General features: G+C 40.0%; 1 protein-coding gene and 1 long non-coding RNA gene across 2 annotated transcripts in view; both read right to left on the minus strand.

Moving 5' to 3' along the window:
• adcy7 (adenylate cyclase 7) overlaps positions 1-13,889 on the minus strand; it is a 60,911-nt gene extending 47,022 nt beyond the window's left edge. Inside the window, exon 1 of the mRNA XM_038700645.1 lies at positions 13,751-13,889. The gene's annotated coding sequence lies outside the window, so the exon portion shown is untranslated. The remainder of the gene's footprint in view (positions 1-13,750) is intronic.
• Positions 13,890-17,854: 3,965 nt separating this feature from the next.
• LOC119889813 lies at positions 17,855-19,907 on the minus strand. The gene is made up of 2 exons (XR_005442163.1): positions 19,401-19,907; positions 17,855-18,155 (listed from the first exon to the last, which is right to left on the minus strand). It is a non-coding gene; the product is annotated as an uncharacterized LOC119889813 (long non-coding RNA).

The raw sequence follows: 19,907 nt of genomic DNA on the forward strand, positions 1-19,907 counted from the left end.
TTTGGAGTCTGTGATTTTTGCCAAAGAAAGTTTTACTTAGTACAACAAATTAACTGATTCATTTCCCCCAACAAATTATTTTAAACAGTTACTGTGCCTTATATTCACAAAAATAGGTTTTAAAATGTGTTAAAGCTTGCATAACACTTTGCTTCAGGTAACGTTACCTTAAGCTTGTATTCAGTGGCCGTTTATCAACCGTTTGATAGACTTGTGACTTTAGTAAACGGCCTGCCTGAACTTGCTCCTTGTTTATATATTCCATCACCCCACCCCCCCCATTTTCTTGGCAACAGGCGTTTCAGACATTTGTGGGTGGGAAACCAGGAAGGATGCACTAGCACATTGTTAGTCAAAGTATCTGTGTGCAGAGGGGGGGGGGATTGAGGGAGCAATAGGAACCTCTGTACATATACTTATTATTTGAATCTAATAAAATGGCAAAAATGTTCTGCACCACCACATTTATGCTCTTGCTTTACTATATAGTAATCTGTGCGACTGTGTAAAAATCCATCAATCAATAGGCTGTAGGTTATAGGTAATCTTTGTCCAACCATAGACATATAGGAGGTGGGCACATCAACATCCTAAGGTCCTCAAAGGGGGAAACCAAAAATGACTAAAGATTAAACTGGTTTTAAATATCTGCTTCTTTAGTGTGGACTCTGCATGACATTGGCTAACAGCTGCCTGGCTCTGGCTCAAACATGGAGGTCAAACACACCTCGTCCACACACCCTCATGCACACTTCCATAGACTACACCATCCAGCCAGAGCCAAACAACATGGTTCAGGCACAGGTATTTATGGCAGCCAACATTGCTATTAAAAGAGGGGTGAGGTGGGGCGATGTGACAGGCTGTCGAGCGACACTCTCCCATTCCTCAAAAAACTACTAAGATGCCCTTGCCCTTGAGCCAACCACTCAAACTCTCAGTGATTAGCGGTGTTGAGTCACAGTGATAGCTTGGGTTTCCTCCCACGCCAAAAGACAGATTCGTTATGCATTAGCTATTAGGATTACTCCCGCCATTGTTCCTTAATCAAGGAACAACCTTCTGGAGCTGGTTCACGGGCACTGAGCTATGGCTACTGTGTGTGTGTGTGTGTGTGTGTGTGTGTGTGTGTGTGTGTGTGTGTGTGTGTGTGTGTGTGTGTAGGTAGGTTTTTTGTCACAATATAACAAGTTATAGAGTGAAATTGTGTTTTGTAACTCCCTTCTGCTATGCTGTTCTTGCTATGGCTGCTGTATGAGTTGAGTGAGGGTAATAGACACATTTCCCATGTTGCTAAGTAAAATACAATTAATTGTTTGAGCTTCACTTAAGCCAAACATTTAATACCCAAGGCCTCAGCATAAGGTTGATTGAGTGATTCTCTGGCGTAAAGAGGTGGAATTGCATGAATAGCTGTGCTAAGAAAAAGAATGTGTGTGTACCAAGGAAAAGAAATGCTGACTTTATGTACTATAAGCGCTGCACGGCACGGCACATTGTGCTAAGCCTTCAATTACAGCTGTGCAGCAGCAGAGAGGTCAGACAGTGGGAGTGACGCAGAAGGAGCACAGAGGGATCTCATTACCTCAAATGCCTCCTGGGAGCTATGGATGACTGGAGTAGATGCAGCCGGAGGATTTAACTAATAGCAATCTTGTCTCCTTACTGAGTGTCTTCATTAGCACTGTTAACATTTGTGCTCCTGTGCTGCCTTTTCACACAACTGACATCCAGTTCGAACATCCTTAGCTGAGGCTAATACCCTCATGGTGGTCTTTAAATCAGCTCTGCCTTCTCCGATGGCACACTGCTCTTCATGGCTCTCAATAGAGGCCTTGTCCGTGGCTGATTTATAGTATGGGGTGCGGTTATAGTTACACATTTTGTAAAAGCCACCCCCTATGTTTTGCCACTACTAGCCAAGGAATGTGCAGGAAAGCATCACTGTTGAACACAGTTAGGAATGTCTGCAGGCAGCAGCACCCTTCCTGGGGTTTCTGTGGCTGAGAAGGGAGAAGAGTTTTTGGCGGAGTTGGGTGAAGGCGAGGTTACTCCCACTTGATTTCTCAAAAAGGAACTGGAGATGACTAGCGTTTCAATGAAGCCCCTCCCAAATATGAGTCACTGTCTCACTCTGTGCTGCATATAGAAAAAAACATTCAGGTGTGAAGAGCTCATGACCACAACATGAACTAAACCTCCATGTAGCCCGTGGAAAGAGCGATAACACTCATGGATCCTACTTAGTCAGATTCCTAGTCCTGTATACTTAATTTTTGATTAGATATTGACTTAAAGGATAAGGATCATTTCTATTTTCACCAAATCCCATGAAAATACCAAAACCTGTCTGTTTTTTAGTCTTTCTGACTTCCCCAGCCTGCTCGTGGCTCTCAGCCCAAGTCCTTTGATTTTTAAAAAAGGCTAAATAAATAAAAGGGCTTGGCACTTTTGGCAAATGTTACTCACACAGCAGAAAATAGTGCATTTGGGGACTAAGCTACATCACGCTTTGGATAAAGACAATACAGACAATCACTGTTGGTCTTTTCATGGGATTTGTTGATAAATATATATCACCAGACTCCTTTTAATACAACATTTTGTGAGAAGGTCTATGCACATCCTGAAGCATAAAAATGTTAACCGTGCGTGACTCCAGATGAACAAAGCGCAACCACCTCCAACTAGGGCTGTCACGATAACTGCAAAATACACACACAGTGGACGGTAACCACCGCAGTATTCATACTATACACTTCAGTGCCTCTTAAATGAACAAATTAATGCTTCAAAAATTCCACAAGCGTAACAAGCTCAGTAACGGTTAAGGACGAATCACCATGGCCTGCACATGATCCAACATAAAACTTATGTTTAGTATTGTTTATTCGACTAATATTCGACTGAAGGACAGAAACTGTGAACGGTAAACGATCATTTGAAGCTAACTAAATAACGAGTGTAGTGTGTCAGATGCCAGCAGCTGTTTTTCATGTACCTTTCTGTGGAAAAGTGTGTGTGTGCGCACGCGTTGCTGCGGCATGTAAAGTGACTTGAAAGACATGCCCTGAAAGTAACGATATAGCCACATGTGAAAAAGACATGGTCAAACTACAGAAATGATTTTGCTTGGCAATGTAGTTTAACTTTGACTAGCACCCAGCAGCTAGCTTGCTCCAACCATAAGGCTGCAGTTAGTGGCTCGACAGCCCTACCTACAATAGAAACCATGTTAATAAAATCCAGTAACAGAGAAATCACAGAAAAAAGCGCAACTGTAAGCTTTTGGCCCGATGCATTGTCAAACGTTCACCCTGCCTTTTACCAAAGAACTAAAAGCACTAATATTGTTGCTTGAATTGAGACACACACAAAAACACTTTCTTGCATCACATAAGCTTAATCTGAAAGAGGAACACAGCCTTTTGGTCAGTATTAATGTCAGTAATCACTGACTGACATCTGACAGTCAATCTATGGCAGAATGCACCATGCTCAGTTTCAGAATATTGTAAATGGGCCGACAGCACGAAGGCAAAATTTTTTCCAAAAGTTGGACAATTTCATCCCTCCCACTCTTTTGGCACTCATCTTTCTACTTTCCTCTCTCTTCATTTCTCCAAATCCGAATGCATTTCTACAGAGCTCTAACATAAAACAAGCGCACAGGTTTTCAGTGAAGGCCAACCGTACCCTGTGACACACAGACGACCGCACACCATCTTACTTCCTTCGCAACTGTGACTCATTTCCCCAACAACACTGCAAGGACGGCTTCATAAAAAAGGAACCTGTAGCCACTGCACAATTAGTCACAGATGGATGTTGTTATGAAAGCAACCACTGATTTTAAAGTTATGCCAGGACACACAGTGATGTAGTTAGGAAAGATAAGTGCAGATGTAGATAAGAACCAAACATTTTTATTGATTTATAGCTGCATGGTCTCTGCCCTTGTCATGAGCAGTAAGCGTCCCTTAAAGGCTGTGAAATCCTTTTCCTGACAAACGATGGGGATGTACCCTCAATACATAAACAAATAATTTCTGCTCAGAACTTTTATCTATTCTGCTTGTATCAACTAGAACACAGGATAATATCACAGAGGGGGCTAGCTAACCCTGATTAATTAATGTAATTTGCATCCTTTTGATTCTACTCAACATTCAAGCCTAAAGCTCTGGGTCGCTCTACTGGACCACGGCACCCCAAATGGTGACAGCAGTGGCTCGTGTGCACAGCCTCACAAAGGATGCTGTGTGTGCGTCTGTGTGTGTGACACAGCAACGGAAACCAGATCTTTTAAAAGACAACGGTTGCCATAGCAAGGGTCAAAAAGTTGCATCAGCAAAATGAGAAGTGGTTCATTTTGTTATAATTTTGTTCAATAAAATGATTCTCATTAAACAAACTGAATAAACAAAATAAGATTCTACTTGTAAATGTCACTCACACCACTGTCGTCTCCTTATAATCAGTGTGGGCGAGACTAAAGTTCAACAAGACTATAATGTGGAACTTTAGTGTCTAGGGTTAGTAACGTGACTATATAAACACTCACTGGCCACTTTATTAGGTACACCTTGCTAATCCCGGGTTGGACCCCCTTTTGCCTTCAGAACTGCCTTAATTCTTTGTGGCATACTTTCAACAAGAAAGACTTTGGTCCATATTGTCATGAGAGCATCACACAGTTGCTGCAGTTCTCCCTTTCCACCACATCCCAAAGCAGGGTTTTTCCTGGCCCAGAATGGGTCTTTGGGGGGCGACTTCACGCGACAGTAATCATGGCCGGTACACGTACAGTAAAGGCAATGAATTACCTTATGGACGAAATGCATGCGTTTTCTTGTTATATCTGACCAATTGACAAACAAAATATATCCACAACCTGGAGGAGTAAAGACATAAAAGTAAAGTTTACAGGTTACACTTGGATTTGGATAATCTGCCTACACATAGTTTATTAGTTGAGATTCAGCTGTTTCACTAATAAAACATTATCTGATATTAGCCTACACCACTGTGGCTAAGGTTTGATTAGTGCTACTGTTAGTGTAGCTATTCATTATAATTTCAGATAATAGTACAGGCTATTATAGCTTACCATTAGTAGCCTAATATTAATTCCAGTTGGACAAAACAACAGTTTCATTTTTGTGGGTTGTTTTCAGTCATTAATTTATTGTGCAAGACAAAGGCTGTACTTGGTGGTCAGTCTCTGACTGAGTAGCCTACTAACTTGTCAATAATAAAAAACGCGCATACAGAACAACGAGTTCAGCATTTCTTAACTTTGCTGTGGTGCTTCCACCTTTTTTTAATGTCCCGCCTCCTCCTGGCTGTGATTGGTCTGTTCACGAAATGTGACTTTGACGAGCAGAACTAACGCACACGGCTGCATGAAAGGCTCCGATCTCCCTGCGAAAATTAGCAGGCAGGAGAGAACGGGAACAGGTGAGCGTCACGTAGAGCTCAGAGGCACAAACGGCTTTTATATTGTGAGAAATGAGAGGAAGTCATCGCTCCCAGTAGCGCGATCTCAGCTTCGTAGCGGAGCGTTCAGGCGCAGTGAAACAAACGCAGCAGCTGGTTTATAAATCCAGCGCCTGCTGCATGTGTAAAACAAAACAAACAAAAAACAAACAGCACAGTGGATGAGAGGAGGGGCGACTGCTAGTACATAAGACGGCCTATTAAAGTTCATAATCTGCTTGCTCAATAATTGTTTGATAAATGGTTATTAAAACACATTAGGAGAAGATCTGAAACGCTTTTTCCCTCCATTCTGATCACTTTGGCGCTGGTGATTTTCCTTTGGTGCTCGCTAAAACCTCTTTGGGGGTTGAAGAAGCTGGGTCTGTGTGGACTGTTGATTTTAATTATAAACTCAATAAGAAAATCAAAATAATAACTTTGGTAGATAAGGTATATATTTGATATCTAAGAAACTGAGTAACTGAGAAAGAACGTGCTTCTCTATTCAAGCTACATATTTTTAATAATTAATTCGGGATCTAAGTTCTTTTAATATTTGGTATCTGCAGATACTGAGTTACCAACATTTTTATTAAATATGTATGACACATGGAAACAACTTTTCATAACCTTATTTTTTCAAAGCTTCTTGATCCAAATACTGAAGGTCCTGATTCAAAACTACAAAGCTGATCAGCAATTATTGATATATGGATGAAAGTTTAGCTGTGAGAGTGTGACTCCTGACATTGACACAACGGGATTAGATCATTTTTTATCTAGTAGTTTGAATTGTGCAGCCCTAATGCCATCCAGCTTCTATTTTTATTTCTCCAGTGTATTCATTTGATAGGTCGTCTACCAGAGAGACAATCCTGGCTAATCACTCATTAACCAGCCGAGTACAATGAGTGGCTTGTTGAAGCAGCAAACCCACTGTGGCGTGCAAACACTACAACATTTCAGACAGAGCAATGCACTTACTCACACAATACCACAAAACAGCATCCACCAAGCGCAGACACAAACTTACCATCTACATGGGAAGCGTGAATTCAGATTTCAAAGTATTAATAATGTCTTCAAACAATCCACCCAAAATCTTCAGAATCGGGGGGGGGGCGAAGATTTCTCATGCCTGAGAGCTGTTTACCTGCTGTACTGCAAATTCCTCTCTTCATTTAGTGTCCTCGGTTACTAATGTCTTTCACAGGTAAGCTATTTTCCAGTTCTAGTGAGTTCTGCAAACTCTGCGTCTCAATGGCACTTCTCCAGATGGGGTGCTCTCATAAGCATTACATAATGTCCTTGAACCACAGCAAGCACAAAAAAAACACACGGAAATTGAAATGGGGAAAAAAAAAAAAAAAGAAAGAGTGAGAGCAAGACACCCACACATCTGCAGCATCCACACACAAACGAGCATTCACAGGAGGCATGCTTCAGCTCATACTGGCTGCAGGGTTTCAACATTCGACACAGCATTCTATCTACCAAGTACACCACACAAGGTTATTTCCTGTGTATCCATGTGGCTTAAAGCATTTTACGTCAAACACATTATCTCATCCCAGTGCATTATAGGCATATTATACAAGATTTAGGAGTCTGGATGTATGATTGACTATGTTTTTTTGGTTATAAATAAATGATTAACTTTGAGTGCGTGCTTACATTGAAAATCATTTTGTCACCGAAGGCAGATTGTAATTAGTGTTTTCACAAAGGAGCTGTGGGCGGGGAAGGTGGCCAGGAAATGGAGCAATTTAACAGACAATAGGGTGAAGAGGCATTTCTCTAATGGCACTCCAAAGCATCCCATCTCAGCGGCGCTGATCCTCTCGAAACAGCAGAAGTAAAAGAGGGCACGGCCTGTTATGGCCCCTGAAGAGCTTTCATGAGCAAGATCCATTAGCAGTCTTGAACAAGTGTGAGTGAAAATAAGAGGCTAGGCGATGTCAGGATGAAAACACAATACATAATTAATTTCCCAACTATGTATACACTCACACAGGGTGCTATAGTGGTAAGGCTTGTCTACTGACAAAACTGACAGTTCATCATCCACACTAATATATTTTAAACATATAAACAGCCATAAATATTCTCCACCACATCATGTTGTTCAGCACAGCCACAGGTCAAACAAAGTCAACACATGACTTTTGTCAGACCTGTGAAAAAGAAGATGCACTCTGCTGTTGCCCCAGTAACCTAGTGGTGATGAACTGGTGGGAACAGACCCTTTTTAGAATTTTAGTGACACAATGAGGAGAGAGATGTTTTAAGAAAGAGAGAGAGGCTCTGAAATATTATTTATTATTTTTTTAACCTAGTGAACTGTGTGTCTAATGCAAAGGAGTGGTTCTGGCATTTGTGATTACACAGAGACTGCAAATGGAACAAATACTTGGCACTTCACATATTTTGTTTTTACCAGCCACTTGGTTTGGCAAAATAGTAGCCGACAGTCCATAATTACAGTTTTGTTTCACTCTTTGCATTTTTATGATTAACCAAGCATCCATCCATTCTCTGTGCCTACGTATCCTGATCGGGGTTTCAGGCTCTGTCCGGACTGCATTGGAAAAGAGGCAGGGTACGCCCAGGACAAGTCTCCGCTTTGTCGCAGAACTAACACATAGGCTATGCAGACAAATGCTGTAATTTAGAGTTTCCAGTGGATTCGACCAACATGCCTGCACACGAAGAAACCCCAGGCGCGGGGAGAAGATCCAAACTCCACACAGAAGTACCCTCAGCCAGTCACGTCAGGTTCAAACCCAGGACCTCAGTGCCAACCACTGAGTCACTGTACTGCACCTATGGATATTGAGCGCCTTGGAAATTTTGTACATACTTTCGCTAATTGGTGCTTTTCATTATTATAAACAGATTTTTTAAAACAATGTCCCTGACTTTGTGATGTAGTCTACCAAATGTTGGACCCTCCTGATACACGTGTATATAAACAAAGTGATCCTCCTTTGAACGTATGATGTGAATTTGAAAAACAATTGGCTGCACCAGTGAAAGTCAGTCAGCAAGTGTCATCTATCTGGTTTGCAGGGTTTTAGGATGGGACAGACTGCGGGGAATGTGTCATGCTAAGTCTTTCCTCAATCAGTTATGATTTTAAGTTGCTGATTTTAGTAGCATGAATTTGCTGTGTCTTTCAGTGTCAAGAGGTTAAAGTAAGACAAATAAGCATTCAACATATAGAAAAATAAAGTGTCCATTCAGAGATTGGACAGTTAAAACTCCCCCCAGCCCAAGATTTGATGATGTCAGTGACAAAAACCTTTGAACCATGACTGACCTCAGAGAACCCAGTCTCAGTGGCATCCTGCTCATTTTCATTATTTTTCTACAGTGGGGAAGCTTCCTACAATTTCACAGGGGGAAATCCTGTGAGTGAGAGGTGGAGAGAGGCATCACCCAAGTAAAAGGCATTTCCACCCTACATTCTAGCCTCACATGCTTAGACCAGTGAGTACTGAGCAGAGGTTAGGTCCACTTTAAATAGATCAAAAAAAAAAAGGTTAAGCAGTGTAAAAACAATCCAGAGATTTCGGTGGAAATGAATCACTGGCCAATCATCTGGAGACCAATGGTTTTGCTCCATTTATACCTGTATTTACATCCTTGCCATGTTTAAACTCTCTGACGTGTTGTAAAAAATGTATTATGAATACAATGTGTCACAAATAATTTTGAGGTGATGTTTGAAGCTTTACACGGGACCCCTGTGTCTTCTTAAACAACTCAACTACTGCAGCGCAACATGAATTTGTACAGGTAACTTTTATGTATCTCTTAATTTGCATGAAAAAAGAATTACAGGAAAGGAGAAAGGGAAAGAGCCTTTTATGCCATGCATGGCAAAGGCTGTGCTGAAGAAGGATTAGTGCTGATCTCTGGCTCGAAGCACCAGAGTCGGAGTTAATGAGTCCGATTAGTCCCCAGTGAGTGTTCAGGGATTAGCACACTGTCCACCAAGAGGAACCCTTCTCATTTCAAGCCTGAGGAGAGAGAAAGAGAGCACAGAGCCTGCTCGAAAGTGGATGAGAGAAAGTGCGGATGAAAGATGAGAGACAAAAGAGAGAGAAGATGCGGGAGATGGGAGAGAGGGGAAAAATGGGTGAAATCATCAGCTTTATGAGTGGCTAGAAGCATTTGGAAAGCATCACGGGGTCTAATGACAACAGAAAATGCCTATTACGTGAGCAATCCTGCTTCTGTGCTTATGCGTGTTTAGAGAAGACAGAGCTGGATTGCATTTCTCTACTGAGACAGAGATAGGAAGGAAGTCTTCAGCAGGCGAGAGAGGCTCATCTCTTCGAGGTTCATCCTGAAAACACACTTCATGTCTTCATGTCACACTCTGTAAAAGATAGATCATCACATGTACTTCAAAGAAATTCTTAAGAAATAGGAAGTGGGTGGGGTTTACTGCACTATTACTGCATACATCAGATATTGTCCGCTACTTTTCTGTGTGATAGTATACTTCTTTTTATATAGCTCTTATTGGGAGGGGAAAACTACTCTTCCTAACCTTTAAAACAGACAGAGAGAGTTAGCGGCAGAGCAAGAAAGATACTGAAAGCAGTACAAGAAGAGAGCACATGTATCTGTCTCCCTGACAGATGGTGTCAACACTAGTTCTAAAGAAAACCTATAAAAAGTCACATTTCCTGTGAAGGGTTCCCCATATATCCTGTCAAGGTCACAAAGATCGAAACTGAGACATGCATATGTACTGAATGCAGGCGTGATAGCATATTTGTATTTGTGCGGCTTTAGGTAAGCAGCATTCTCTTTTAGCACCAGTGATGATGTAAAAAAAACACATATCTGAACATTAATGGGCTTGTTTTTCTAGATGTGACAAGTGCAGTTGTAACAAAGCTCAGGAGGGATCAAGCTAAATAGACCAAACACTTCAAACTTCAACTTCAGAAAAGAAAATCACTGGTTAGTCAGGAACCACGGTCAAAGCCTGGTCAGATAAACGGTGCACCAAAGGATACAGACTAATGATAAAGATGCCTAAATGGATGCGCGTTAGTCCAAAAAAGCCTAAATGACTTGATTCATTTTGGCCAAGGGACTCAAATGCATCACTGTTTTCACTATGGATGAGACATCACAGCTAATATGTAATCCAAAAAGACTCTCTAAACTTCACTTTGGGAACCACTGCTTTATACTACCTTCATGGTCAGCTGAGCCTGCATGACAGAGGAAAAAGAAACACAAAACAACTCTACCACCGGTTATTAAAAGACTTGTCACAAAACAAGGATGAGGATAGTAGGCTCTGGCGTCACTCTGAACAGTACAGAGCTGTTCCAGGGTTTTGTTTTTTTGTTTGTGTGCGCCCGCGTGTGTCTATGCTGTACAACTCTCAACAGACACTCCCTGTCCAGATCCAACAAACTGTAAAATTATTCTAATAACAGGCACAATCACAACAAGCCTCCCATCATGTCAGAGTGAGATACATCATGGCATCACAATGGAAAATTGCACACCAATGGCAAATGTCAATGTATGTGTCACAATTCAGGTTACAGCTTCTCTCTGCAAAGGGCCTAGGCAGCGCAGCAATGCAGTGATCTGCTGATCCGTGAACAAGCATTTAACTCTAGTCTATAGTAGTGCCGCTCTGTAGTCTTATATACCTATTATACTCAAACAAACGAGCTCCATGCCTCAAAATCAATGCCTTGTCTGCTTTCTTACTTGATCTTTAACCCTATGTATTTTTGGGCGCTCAGAGACATTTTGGCAAACCAATTTTGTTATACTCACTGTTGAAGTACATTTGACTTGAACACGATGGCTAGTTAAGAAAAGTGGTGAAGCTCTGCCCTCGTCACAGATAACCAACTGATAACTCCATAAACTACGTCCATTCACTAAGGCAAAATTGACAAAGGGATTAGTGATGTAATCATCCAAATGATACACAGGCCAAACACACACCATGGCTGTCATCCTTATGCAGATGGTGATACTATGATCCATATGCACAGTAACATGAGGCCAAACGTATCTACGTGCACCGCATTATAGTGCAAGGAATGCATTTACCATCTAATCCAGGGTTTACGGATTTTTCATTCTTCTGTTCTTTGCAAATATCAAACAGTTTACAGTGCAAACAACAATAGCTATTAAGCTTTGAGCAAACAGCTTTAAATCAGCAGAACTGCATTTTCTAGTGAAGAAACATACTTCAGTTATATTAAAAAAACTGCATAAAAGGATCATAGTGGATTTTTATATGAGTGAAATAGACACATTGACATGTGACAGCATCAACATATTATGTAGCCTTATCGATGATGAAAAAAAAATAAATCTGTAGATTTCTGCATTCCAAGTATAAAAATCAACTAATCTACAACATTAGACGCACAAGGCTGCATAACGAAATTGTAGTTCCTTCGTGCTATACACACAACATGTAATTAAGTGTAGGCCTATATTAAAATATGGTAACAAATAAAGTAAAATAAAACAATACATAGGCTACAATTATTTATACATATATACATACACGGATACACCCAGAAAATTCCACAGTGCATTTTTTGAATTTGCTTCTGGGGTGAATGTCAACAGCAGCAACCAGATGATAATATGAAAGTTTCATCTTCACAATAAACAGTCTGACATTTGGGAAACAGAGTCCATCTTGACTGCGTTTGTGCACCAAACATCATCGATGTAAAACACAGTCCACTTCCTCTCATCTTGCCGGATTCTTGCACTGACAGCTCAGAACATGGACCACCTGCCGAGCGCTTGACATTTAGAAACCTCACCTCTCACCTCCACAACAACTAAATAAGCCCTCAGCCACAAAACTGTGACTCTCAACAGCCACTGTGACATACAGACATAAATAACAGTAAATTAACCAAATTCTGACTTTTTCTTTAATACAGGGTACAATCTGTAGGGAGTAACTGAATTTATTTTTCTAAATTGGGTGAACTGAGCAGTTCAGTTTAATGAAATTTTACTTTGAATTCATTAGAAGTGACTGACTTTGGGTTCCCATGCCATCTCATGGTACAGCTCCATAGTGTAAGCAACAGCTCTGTGCTTATTTATCATCAATAAAAAACTCCACTTGTTTAACATTAAAGCTATGTGTGAAGCTAACACAGAAGGAAAGACCAGCAATGTACCAGCTGCAGTAAAACCAGGTTGAACATGAACTATGGCATTGTTGACAATCTTTCATGTGGAAGTTTTTACAAAGACACTAAAATCACTAGTGACTCTGAAATGAGAGGGTACAGGTGCTCAGGCAGAAGCTCTAGCTCTAGTCCTACTGTGCACATGAGCATGATGTTCTAGGAAGAGATATGAAGAGATAAACTCTTTCAAGTCAGCAGCACTTATACATACTTGGGAAAACAAACATTTCGTGCACTGAAAATATTTTGGGGTCAGGCTTAGTTGGAAGTCAACACAGTCACTTACAAAAGACAAGATGACCAGTACACTTACTGATTTCCCTGCAATATCAGTGTCAAAGAAATTGGCAGAATTAAATATTATATACTTATTATTAGTATTATTATTATTAAATATTAAATGCATATTTGGACATAGTTTGAAGCAAAAGTTCAACATATATTCTGCTCAATCAGGGCTAATTTAGAATGAATTTGTGATGAAATGTAAGTAGGGTACTGATGAACCCGTGAGTTAAGACGGGATTTTTTGAGTGAGGAAAAAAAAAAAACACATTCACTGACTGATCTCAGCTCTGGATACCTGCCTATGATGAGCCATTTATTTAGATTCAATAACACATCTACATCAAATTCACGGTGAGATATCACACATTTAACTTTGATCAAAGTTAAATGTGTGATAACGGCAGCTCAAGTTCAAGTGAGCCAAAATACGATACCTCGTTGGCTCAAGTAGTTAACCCGAAATGCACCAAACTGAACAAGCAGACTGTGGATGACATGAGCAGCCAGGTGAAAACGCGGCATGAATACCGAGGAAATGCTCGAACATTTTAACTAAAAGTACAACTTTTCATAATCTTCCACCCAAATCGAAAGCTCTTGACAGAGGTGAAAACTTTTGGGCTGAGAGCTCCGTCTTTCAACTGTCTTGGTTTTAACGAAGCAACAATGAACCTCTCCTCGAGCGGCGTGGCCACACGAACTTCAGGTGGTACAGTTTCACCAGGAGCCATTACTAACTATTAAACGAAGTTTCTGTGTCTTACCTGACAGGTTTAAATAACGTCCCGTAGAGAAATCTACACAGATGACCTATTGATGCAGGCTGGGAGCGCGTGCTGTGGTCCCACTGCTCCTCTCCAAACGTCAGTCCGCGCGCCTCTCCAAGCGAGGACGCTCCTCCTCCATCTCTGTCAAACGCACGCGCCTACCACCGCTCCCGCACTCGCTATATCTATTCATTTTACTTTAACGCTACTTTCCATAAATCGCATCGCGGTGTGTGGAGTTTACAGTGAACCAGCAGCGATGACACAGGAAAATCATAATCACAATACTACTCGAAGCCAAAGCGAGAACTTGTCTCCACGCGTACTATAATTGTACTGTTTTTATTGCATGAACTGTAATAGCTGCAGAGAAACACCGTTTCAGATGAGGACAGTTGGGTTTAAAGCCTTCCATGCAGTGATGAGAGAGGCTCAGTGGACATTCAGTTGTAGTTACTGTAGTAGTTAGTAACTGCAGTCATTGTAGAGTAACGATATATAATGTAAGGTGGTTGTTATTGTTGGCTCATTTTCCCTCCAGCAAGCACTCAGCTCAACAGGTTTTCTATGGGCAGCTGATCATTCAGTTGAAATATCAGGACATTATATCACAAACTGTATACAAGCCCAGACTATGTGGATTCAGACTTGGAGCGATGTCTCCATCTACAGGTTAGTTGTTGCAATGGCAGAGCGGGGTTGACATTGAAGTATGTCGCTATGATAGTTTATCAAATGAAATAAAAATCAGCTCTCTTTTCAACTAAGTAGACCAGCACATATTAAAACAAATGTAAAATGGTCTCCCATACTTTCCAAAATAACTTGGTCACTCTACTTTCACTGAAAAAAGAACCCATAAAATAATAAAGGTGGTATTTTACTGTACCTGAATTTCCCTCCAGGATCAGCACTCTCTGTCTCCCTGTCTGCTCAGGATGGTTTCTAGTCAGCCAAGTATACGCCATTCTCTATCTCCTCATAACTGCAATACCTCAAGAAATTGATGTACAAACTTAAATCATAGGCCCTATTTTATTTGGTGTAGTTGTTAAGGAAAACTCAATGAGTAAAGAGTATTAATATAATAGTCTGAAATATTGCATGTCAGAATGTAAGTTTTTTGAGAAATTAGTCCTGTAATTTGATTCATACAGTACAGTCTATATAGTCACTATATAGAACGTACTGGGGGGGATTTTGAAATGTGGGGGGGACATGTCCCCATGTATAATGGTATGATATAGCGGTCAACAGAATCAAATTTGGCAAAACAATACACACTTGCGAGTGAGTACGGTCTTACTGTGGCCTCTACGTCTCTTCACATCTGTAGTGACATGACAGGTAATGCATAGGTCCATTATTTAACACAAAAGAGGAGCTCCTGCAACAGCACAAGGGCCATGGAAAGGAGCATTTCACTACAGTGATGTAACACCAGTGTAAACACACACCAACAGCTGATGTAGTGACAAGTCTGTAACTAGCTGCACATGGCTTTGTGCAAAAAGGTAGACTTTTGAAATAAGATAGGTTAAATTTATACACAACAACATACACCCTTGCTCAATTCAGTACCTATAGGGGTTTTGCTGCTACAGCTAATGTGGCTAATGTTTGCAAACATTAGTTTGTCGACATTATGACTCCCCTCTACTTGTGCTACTGTTACATTATGTTACAAGACATACTATTGTTTGGTAATGCAGCTTTAACTGATGCCTTATTTCACCAAAATTGGCACGTAGGTGGCCAATTCCACCCACTACTCAGGCAAATAAAATGGCCCTCATAGACCTCATGGTGGCGCTATATCAAATTTGCATTTTTGCAATTAACAGCTTCTCTCATCATTTTAATCTCTTGATTCATCTGCATCTGTGCTTCAATGGTCTTCCGCTCTAAAACTGTCAAATTATGTGACTTTTTATCACTTTTCTCAAAAACCTATTTTTGCAACTCATCTTAGACGGTTTCGCCAATCGACCCGAAACTTTGGCAGGATCATCCACGGACGTCGCTGATCAAAAGTTATCGAAATTATTTTGATACATCAATCCGTCTTTTTTTTCATACATTTTTACTTTCGTGTCTTTACATACAATTTTACATAAATGCACATAATTCAAAATTGGCTTAAGCTATTGTAACCAAATTTTGACGCGTCTGTTCAGATACTCGGCCTGAGCTTCGCTGAGCAGTCCTGGGATATTTTCCACTAGGGGGCGCTACACTTGCAAAAAAGTTTATGCCTCGTAATTCGCTGCACGGATTCGTAAAAAACTGTACGATCCAGGGTCCCTATACAGTTGATGCATAAAATTTAGTAATGATTGCTGGGCATGGCTTATTACAACAAATGTAAATTTCTAGACATTTCTCATTCTAAATTTCAAAAAATCTAAGAAAATAACGCGTCTGTCCTAGAAAGCTGAAATGTTTTCTGCACATCCACTGATATGTGACTAACATTTGCCTCACTGCAACCTATGGTCAATTCAGAAGGTAGTCGCTCACAGAGTCGTTCTCTAGATGGTCGATAACAAGTGTTGCAAAGGATTTTTAGATCGGTCTAAAAACGGTTTAAACGGTGAGTCTGATATTCAGTATCTTGCCATAACTTGTACAGTATGCACTACATTTTCTTTTTTGCTCAGTTTCGGATCAAATGCCACCAAAATAATTGACAACACACCCAAAACCAGTAGAATGATGCGTGATTTTTTTCAGAATATTCTCACCAACATCTTGACTGTTGTAAACTTTTTAAGTTTAAAGTGACAAAACTATCCAAGTATGGCACATGTGACGTCACTACCTCAATTTGTGAAAAGGTGTGTAAAAACAGCCTCTCACCAGTTGCTCAGTCAGTAATTCACCTACTTTGGAGATTTGAAGCTCCAGGGTTCAAATCCCCAGGTGGCCATGTCAGACTTGTTGAGAATGAGGGTTGTTCAGATCATAGTAAGTCTAAGGTCTCCATTTTAAGTGACACTTCTTAACTTTCTCTGCCTAAAAGTGTTTGTGCAGCTTAAACCTTTAAAAGACAAAATGTTGCAGGTGGGTTGAACATTTCACCCAGTAGTCAGGTACATATAATGACATCTCTGCATTTGTAGTGGAGTATTTCCTCATTGTGATATTACTACTTTTACTTAAGTAAAGGATCTAAACAGGCCCTAGACTGATTGTAAACCACTGTGTGATGCATATTTTATTTTTCCTTTATATGGATATTGACCTGTTTGTTTTATTGCCTTATTTTTATTCGACTTGTCTATGTTGTAGCCTACTACATTGATTGCTGTAAAGCCCTATGTTACCTGTATTAAAAAGTCTGTACAAATAAAGCTTTTTTTTTTATTATTATATGTATAGCATTTATTTTTATGAGTAGCATCAGGGGAACTAGGCTACAAGTTCAGTTCAGTTCAGTTCAGTGTGCTTTATTGGCATGAATTCAGTTCAAAAATTCAAAATTAAACGTACAACATATCTCATTATACAATGCAGTGTTGCAAAATCACATAGACAGCCTGCACAGTTTTCCGTAATGTTGTAACGTTGTTACTAAGATACTTATCCAGATGACACGGCCCAGATTGGAAAAGCTAACAGGACTACCGACACAGAAGCTGTACTGCTGTGGACTGCTTAAAGTATTTTAGATCAATTAATATCAGTTTAAGTGCATGCTATATTAAGACCAGGGGGCGGACTGGGACAACAATTCAGCCCTGGCGTTGTAGCCATGCCAGCCCACCTTACCATGCATCCCCACGAACACACATTCACTACTTAGGCTACATTTGTGTAAAGATGGTGAAACAATATAAGCATTAGGCCTACTGTATGTAACAGCAAAGGGCGTCACTTTGTGTGGAAAACTGGTGGTGACATAAGGTCTGAGAATAGGGGTGTGATGAAAGACTTTGGTCACGAGAACAAGACGAGAAGATATTTTAACACTATTTTGAATAAATATTCCTTAATATATAAAATAATATAAAATATATAAGTCTGGGGGGGTCCTCCTTCTGAAGATTGTGAGCATTAAACTCTTAATTTCCTTCATTTTGGAGACATTTCCTGCACCAGTTTATGGAGTAAATGTCTTTATTTCTATAAATGGCAGCACATAATTCAGGTGACTGTGTCAATTATAGAGGTTAAGGTCTTTGTATGAATCACTCTTGGACTGACTGAGACTTATGACGCTTGCTTGCTCGTAGAAATACATGAACCAAAAAATATATAATAATGTCTAGATAGTGCGTTCCAACATATGAGTGTTTTATTACTTCTTGCTTACAAAAGGTTGAAAGAAAATGATTGCATGAACTAAACGTTAACTGAGGCCACGCATGGTCTGCAGCACACTCCTTTATGCCTTTTGGACCTGCAAAGACATGAGTATTAACAAATCATGCAAAAATATCTAAATATACAAATTTACAAACAAAAATAAATTGAATTCAAATTGGCTCCTACAGGCAAGAATAAGAGCAAATACTTTGTAGTCGTTATTGAGCAAACAGATAGGACGACAGTTGTCTATCAAAAGTAAGTCTTTTTGGGGTTTTGGGATGAGGGTGATAAGGCCTTGCGATAATGTAGGTGGCAGCCTTCCAAATTCAATACTTTCAGAAAAGACACTGAAAGGAAAAGGGGTCATTTCATTACAGAACTTTATATTTATTTAAATTTATAAAATAGACCCTGTATGCAGGATAAGCGGTTGACGATGGATGGATGGATAAAATTCTCCGTCATTGCCAGGAGATTTGTTATTTCTGAGTTTCAGAACAGCATTCAGAACTGCATCGTGAGTAATTTTGCTGTCACAAAGTACTCTATAGTCTTCAGAAATTGTTTTGCAAGTTTTAATAGAGTTTAGAAGTTGAGAGGTTTTCTCTTCTGAGAAGTTGGAGGTGTAAAGTTTACTATAAAACTCTGAGCAAAAGGAAGCAATTACTTTGTGATCAGTAACGAGATGGCCATTCATTTTTAGAGCGTCGATGGATGATTTTTTGGATGGAGTTTTCTAAACAAAAAAAAAGTTTTGCTCACCTTCCAACCTTCCTTCTTGATCTCACAAAAGCCCCCTGGGCCTTTTGTCTGTAGATGTCATCTAACTTGTTTTGGCATTCACTAAGCTGCAATAACTCCTCCTCAGAAATGTTTTTGGTAGTCTCATCAGATAACGATGCAATTTGACTTAACAGCCTATCTTCTTCCTGTTGTCTAAGTTTAGCTAAGTTGCTGCCATAGGTTCTTATATATATTTTCAAATTTTAAGAGCTCCCATTGTTGACCAAATGACATTTTCTTACAGGCTTCTTTCCAGTGAGACTTGATTAGATATGTAATATAATTTATGACATTTTTATGTAAAAGAAGGCTATTATTAAGTTGCCAGCATAAGGCTCTAGGAATATGTAGAGCAGAAGAAACATAAATCTTCAAAATAATTGCCTTATGAGAAGGGAGCAGCATGGACATACAGGTAAATGTTCTTTACTTGTTCAACAAGTGTATTTTCTTCTAACAAAGCATCATTTTCAGAGCAAATATTGTATTGGGTCGCAAATGGTGAATAACCTCACCAGAAAAGTTGCTTTTCAAAACAGTAACACCAGCTGACCTTTCAGATCCATGACCTCCCCATAAGTCTTTGCCCCACTGAGTCCTCCAAAAAGGCAAGTCATCTGTTGTGCAGTTAGACTCTTGTAGGAAACATAAATCACATTTAAACTTCCTAATAAATAAGAAAACCGCTTTGCGTTTTAAATTATTTCTCAGACTCCTGGCATTAAAAGAAAGAAAAGATAAAGATGTAAAAAAATAACACCTCAAGCTATAAAATGAGTGAGAATAATCTATAACATGTAGAGATCAAGCTCCACTAACAGTTTACAGGCCTGTTCACAGGCTCAGTTGGATTTAGAGAACAGCATAGGAGAACCTGCCACGGTATAAAAGAACTTAACTTGAACATAACAGATTAGGTCTATACTCAAATGCAGATTAGAAAGTTACTTAATGAGATCTAGCTCAACTTCACATGGCAGATTTTGGAACCGGTAGACACTACCATACTGGTGCTCACTGTGGTAATGGCTGGCAGGGCGTTTTGCCTGCCTGACTTTGC

The sequence above is a fragment of the Micropterus salmoides genome, unplaced genomic scaffold (genome assembly GCF_014851395.1).
Source record: "Micropterus salmoides isolate LMB-PRFRI ecotype aquatic unplaced genomic scaffold, ASM1485139v1 Ms_hic_scaffold_6, whole genome shotgun sequence".
In the NCBI taxonomy this organism is placed as follows: domain Eukaryota; kingdom Metazoa; phylum Chordata; class Actinopteri; order Centrarchiformes; family Centrarchidae; genus Micropterus; species Micropterus salmoides.